This window comes from Porites lutea, chromosome 8 (assembly GCF_958299795.1).
Source record: "Porites lutea chromosome 8, jaPorLute2.1, whole genome shotgun sequence".
Classification (NCBI taxonomy): domain Eukaryota; kingdom Metazoa; phylum Cnidaria; class Anthozoa; order Scleractinia; family Poritidae; genus Porites; species Porites lutea.
The window spans coordinates 18,145,113-18,151,598 of NC_133208.1; the positions used below are offsets into that span (position 1 = coordinate 18,145,113).

General features: G+C 39.4%; 1 long non-coding RNA gene across 1 annotated transcript in view; it reads left to right on the forward strand.

Moving 5' to 3' along the window:
• Positions 1 to 6,252, forward strand: part of LOC140945861 (uncharacterized) — a 14,769-nt gene extending 8,517 nt beyond the window's left edge. The window contains exons 2-4 of the long non-coding RNA XR_012166762.1: positions 3,441 to 3,601; positions 5,972 to 6,057; positions 6,147 to 6,252. This is a non-coding gene — a long non-coding RNA (uncharacterized lncRNA). The remainder of the gene's footprint in view (positions 1 to 3,440; positions 3,602 to 5,971; positions 6,058 to 6,146) is intronic.
• The last annotated feature ends 234 nt before the right edge of the window (positions 6,253 to 6,486 follow it).

Sequence of the window (6,486 nt, forward strand, 5' to 3'; positions counted from 1 at the left end):
AAGGTGGCTCGACTGGATTTTTTGGGGTTGATACCTCCCAACTTTGAGCATTAACTAGATCGGCATGAGTAAAGATATGGAAAAATTGTTACCACAACTGTATTATATAAAGATGAAAATTTCTTATGATCTGGGTTTTGTTGCAATCGGAGTCGCCATGGCAACGTAATGACGCCATTACGTTTTTCATTTATCTTTGTGTTTCTCTGTTCCAGGAGTTTTTTTGAAGAAATCGCTTTAGGGATTATGTACCTGCTATAATTGCCTCCATTATGGCGTAGTTTGAACAAATTCTATGAGAGCGTTTTCGAAATATTTTGAAATATAGTTTTAAGGATAATAAAAACAGTGAAATAGCATGCTACCTACACAATTCGCTAATATTTTAAGAAAATGATAAGCTTTGGAAACGAGGCTTCATCTCATAGCGGTTTGATTCCATTGAAAACTGCATACGACAAAAGAGGGGAATTGCTCTGGGCGATCGCGAGTAAGAAGAATTTTATTAACTTGCATTCACCTGCTTTTGATACAGTTTTTGGACGTAATTTGGTCCATGCCTAAAAATTTCGCATTTTTCCAAAAACCGCTCGATAAATTTTTGAATAAATTCGACAATCCCGAGATCAATTGTCAAGGAATATTCCCTGCAAGTTTCAAGAACATTGAAAACAGGGAAGGCTTTTAAATAGGGCCTCAAATATAGCCAATTTTCCCCCCAAATTTTGTGTTTACAAGTGAGCGTCCTCATTATTCACTGGCATTGTTTTCAAGTTTCATATACACGTGCACATTTAGCCAAAAGATAGAATTTGCATCAAAAAGGACCCTCGGTTAAATCTTCGGGATATGCTAATTACCGGGTAAAGAGACTAATGATATATTATAACATCAGAGCAACTCTTTGTGAGAGTTTCTGTGATGTTATAACCCGAGTAAGATAATTAAGAATTCCATCCTACACGATGAGCCGTGACGTTCACCGTTTCGGCTCTCACTGCTGTCTGTGACGACAAGCCAATTATAAGCATACTCCAGATATTTCTTCGGAAAGTAATCGAGGGTTCTTTTTGATGCAAATTTATAACTTTTGCTAGTTGTGCACGTGCATATGAAACTTGAAAACAATGCCAGTGAATAATGAGGGCGCTCACTTGTAAACACAAGATCTGGGGGGAATATTGGTTATATTTGAGGCCCTATTTAAAAGCCTTCCCTATTTTCAATGTTCTTGAAACTTGCAGGGAATATTTCTTGACAATTGATCTCGGGATTGTCGAATTTATAGAAAAATTTATCGAGCGGTTTTTGGAAAAATGCGAAATTCTTAGGCATGGACCAAATTACGTCCAAAAACTGTATCAAAAGCAGGTGAACGCAAGTTAATAAAATTCTTCTTACTCGCGATCGCCCAGAGTAATTCCCTTCTTTTTTTGTATGCAGTTTTCAATGGAATCAAACCACTACGAGATGAAGCCTCGTTTCCAAAGCTTATCATTTTCTTAAAATATTAGCGAATTGTGTAGGTAGCATGCTATTTCACTGTTTTTATTATTCTTAAAACTACATTTCAAAATATTTCGAAAACGCTCTCATAGAATTTGTTCAAACTACGCCATAATGGAGGCAATTATAGCAGGTACATAATCCCTAAAGCGATTTCTTCAAAAAACTCCTGGAACAGAGAAACACAAAGATAAATGAAAAACGTAATGGCGTCATTACGTTGCCATGGCGACTCCGATTGCAATAAAACCCAGATCATAAGAAATTTTCATCTTTATATAATACAGTTGTGGTAACAATTTTTCCATATCTTTACTCATGCCGATCTAGTTAATGCTCAAAGTTGGGAGGTATCAACCCCAAAAAATCCAGTCGAGCCACCTTAAGCGCGCGCGTGATGGCGCGTACTGTCCAATTACTTAGGCATGACGCGTACTGTCCTATTAAACTGTCCAATTAAGGCTGAAATCAGGGCAGTTGAGAGCCAATCAGATTTGACAATTTTGTTATAGTTATGATTAACTTATTAATTAGAGCTTCGCTTTTGGCCCTGGCTAATCCTATATATTTATTTAGTAATTAATTTAAAACCATCACAAGGTACTCAACTTTAGGAGCCCTCCATTTCCATTTACTTTTTGAGGGAGGTGCTGGGTGGCTTAAGGAATAAAACGAATGTCATGTAAACGGACCTTGAATAAATACCACTCTTCCGTTGGGCTAACAGTCTTATATTAACAAAAATTCTATCACATTAGCAGAGATGCCAACCTCTGGAGATCTAAAATATGGAGACTCTCTTTATTCACTACCCCCCGGAATTTCAAGGGATCCCCCCGACAAATTGACCCAGCCCCCAGTGGGAATGACTTAGGACATTATATGAATTCTTAATAAGGTACATACTATCAAAATCAATCATCGTTTTGATGGCAGAAATAGTCTTGTGAGTGACTAAATAAGTGCAAAAATGCTTCAGAAGCCGTACTGCGAATAAGAAAAAATTCAAGTCTCGAGCTAAAAATGGGCTAAATTTCAAACTAAGGCACAGAAAACCTCAAAAGATGATTTCACCTGGGAGATATTGTGACCCGTACGGGAGAGCGGGAGATCGGTGACGAGGGGCTTAATAGAGACTGGCCGTATTTGGGAGGGGAGGGGCCTTATTCAATTTAGCAAAGACGGTGGTATCAGTTCTCCATAAAGAATTAGAATACAAAGTAGAAAAGCTCAAGCACAAGAAGGTGAAGGTCATGCAGTTGAGGATCAAAAACAAATCCGAACTTCCGGTTAGTGAATAAACCATCCAGGATCAGTCCACACGACGTTTTACAGTCGTGATTGATTTACACAATCTATCATTTATTACTGAAGAATAATAGTGGGGAGGGGAGGGGGGCTTATTTGAAAGGGAGGCTTACAAGAAGATTTACGGTATAGTTCACTATGTATTCCACAGGGCGGAGTTGGGGGCAAACAAATGTACAAAAAAGCGACATGGACGTGCAAAGTTATGCTATTTCGCTAATCTAAGTTCATGTCTACACTATAGTGGATTGTGGCAGTGTAAACAGTTATTGGAACCGTAACGGAAATAATCTAGTAGGAACCCACCGTTCTGAGACAGCGATAAATATTCAGTGAGGATTGGTATTTAGCGCACCAAACCCTGTCGGCCCACCGCCCCTGGTTTAATTGTCTAGTTGGTCTGGATGGAGCATTATATTTTATCTAATGAATTCATTCGGAGCTTAGATTCTTTAGACCCCGTTTACAACGGTCCGGACAAATTTTTTAACTCAACGATAGCACAATGTAAATACGATTTATTTCAGTTCTGGGCGGGACGCTGGAGCTAGTTTGATTTTTAACCATGAGAGTCTCTATCCTTAACTTTGATATCTGGTATTCTATAAACTCGTCTACTGTTGCAGTTGTACGTCAGCAGAGGTACAGGTTTAACAAGCTTATCTTCAAATCACCGGGCAATTGAACAGTATCGTAGCTGGCTCCTTGTGAAATCGGCGTGAAAAGCCTGCACATTGACCTTCAAAATGTCGGAAGCTTCAGCAGTGAATGGTACTTCTAACACAATGTAAGTAAAACAGGTTCTTTTTATCGAAACGAGTTGTTTAAACTAGAAATCTTTATTCATTTCTACTGAAATTCCATTCTGCTAGCTTGAATTTCATCCGACTGCTTCGAGTCGTTTTCTCCTCAGTCTCGGCAACACGTTACTGAGGGAGTAATATATAGATTTAGCCAGGGCTAAAAGCGAAGCTCTGGTTAATAATACGTGTAAACAAAAAAGAATTAAATCGTGTAACACTAAACAGGGACGACAAAGAAAATGGCTTCAAGACTAATAGATTTCATTAGCAAAAAAACCAAATTGCACGTGCAGCACCCTTTTTCTTCTAATTAGCAAAAAACAAATTTGCACGTGCAGCACGCTTTTTTGTCTTTCACTTGCCGTTGTTTTGCACGACTATAACGCTGCGCTGTTTTGTACGACTAAAACGTCAAACTTCCTTGTTATACAAGGAAGTTCCTTGTTTTTTGGAGGAATTGTCGTGTGTGCTTAGGCAATATTTTGTTTCCTGTGTTCATGTTCGCTTTTATTTTCACTGCCGCTCATTTCCACCTTGCTGGCCACTAGCATTTCTCATTTTCTCCTCGCCGCTTTGAATTTTCATGTTTTTCTTCCTATGAATTTTCAATAACTCGCTCTAGCTCTTTCTCTGTTATCCACGTTAGTGTAAACATAAAAAATAGCGCCGAAAAAGACACGACTTTGTCGTTGTTTTTACTTTCTAAAAGTCAGGGCAGCCATGTGATTTCCTTCCAAGTAAAACCTTGAGTTGCCATACCTGTTGATTGAGTTACTTTACATTGGTATGCCTGTGGTGCGGACGGACGGTCGCTCGCTCGCTCGCTCGGTGTACGGTCACGTGATTACCAAATTTTCTCGGATGGGCAGATTACCACATTTCCTTAGCTATGGGGCTCCGCCCACGCGCGGCGCGAAGCGCCGCGCGTGGAGCTCAGCTAATAACGACTCGAAGTAATCGGATGAAATTCACGCTACTGTTCTGCTTGCTTCAATTAAAACAAACGCGTGTGTGCTCACCTAGCTTCATTTAAAGCCCAGTAGCAGAATTTTGGATACAATATATTGAACAAGGGGCGAGATTAGGAGTAAATGAGTCAGGTCATACGATATCCAAACACCGAAAGGAATTAAGGTTGCCACTGACCTGAGGCCAGTATCTGCATATCGGATGAAAAACTTTTTCAAGTGTTGATATAGCCTATCAGATAATTAAGAACTTTAAGATTAACTCATGTCATGGTGAGATCAACATTTTTTGGTAACAAAGCTAAGTTGAAATTTAAACTAAGTTGTATTCTCGGTCGTCTTTTCGTATCACGTGATGTAGGGTAATCCGGATTCCGGAATCAGATAAATTTTTGTTTGTGAAATCTGGAATCCTGGGCTTCGGAATCTGGAATTCAGTTCAAGGAATCTGGGATCGCGCTAACAATTGGAAACCGAAATCCAAGATCCACTGACATGGTATCGGGAATCCACAGCGTGGAAGTCAGAATCTAAGACTGTCTTGGATTACCTTGGAACACTGCCCGCCTACCCCTCCCCTAAGCCAACATTAACACTTACTTCTCACTTAGGGCAAAATGTTGGCTTAGGGAAGGGGTAGGTGGGCAGTTTCCCCGGAAACCTATAATGATTCATGGGTCGATTTCGTATACTTGGAACTCTAAACAACCGAATGTTTCCAAATACGGGAGAAGTGTCTATCGATTTCTCTTTGCATTAGAAGCGTGTTTGGTTGACTTGGAGCGGTACTAAAAACTATTTACATCTGCTGTCTAAGGCGAACCTTGGTCGTCTCGAAAGTTTAGGTGGAACTTTCGCCTCATCCGAAACGTTGTTAGCCACTCACATGAGTCCAGTCGAAAGATGGAGGACACGGAGTAGCCTTACTTTGGCGAGACAATTCTAGGGCACACGTGATGGTTATAAAGACTAAGCCTGCGAATTTAAGCCAATCAGAAACGGAGTATTATTTTGCTCCGGAATAATAGTTTTTTATGGGACTTTAAAATCACCTGAGAGTATAGAGGTGTGTAAGTTAATTTAAATGTATACTTTAAATAATAAGTAGATTAAATTGAAAATTTGCGCAAACGTTGCTCGTTTTATTAATTAAAAACAAAGCAGATTCAAACACTGAAAAAAGGTACCTTATCCCTCTCCAGGTGTATACCAGCCAGTGATCAAAAAAGTTACCTATGGGGATGTTTCGGCCTAGCTGTGAGTAATGGCTCGATATTATTCCACTGCTTTTGGTTTTATTTAACGTCAGCAATAACAGGTTAACTTTATTGTGCCCAAGTAAAGTTTTCAGTATTATCTGAAGGCTCGCTTTGTCCTCCTCAACAGCTTGCCATTATTGTGGTTCTGTCTTGTCTCAAACGAAGAAACAAATTAAAACTTGAATACTGCCATGGTTATCCCGGGCTCATGATGTAAGTATTACCTTTTTTACAGTTGTATTCTTTGCACAGTTATTAGAAGACATTGTAAAATATTTTCTTTTTTCTTTTTTTGTTTTCAGACCAGTGAACTTTTTACACAGTTTTAGTTACAGCAACAGGTTTACTATTGCGGCCACCTTTGGAGCCACGGCCAGTTCATGCCTAGGACTTTTCTTCTTTTCCGCCACTGGCGAATTAACACCCTCGGGTGTTTCTGTTTGGTTTAAGGGTGAGAAAATGCTATCATTCATTCAAAATATTTCCTACTTTAAAACATGCTTATCTCTATCTATGTAGAGTTCCCTTCCTCATAACATTTGCCTTTTTCTCGGTGGTTTAGGATACCATTGGCTTTTAGGCGGTAGTTCGGATTTTTCGTCTTCGCAGAACAAGTCAAGGGTTAAGAGTCATGTAGCAGCT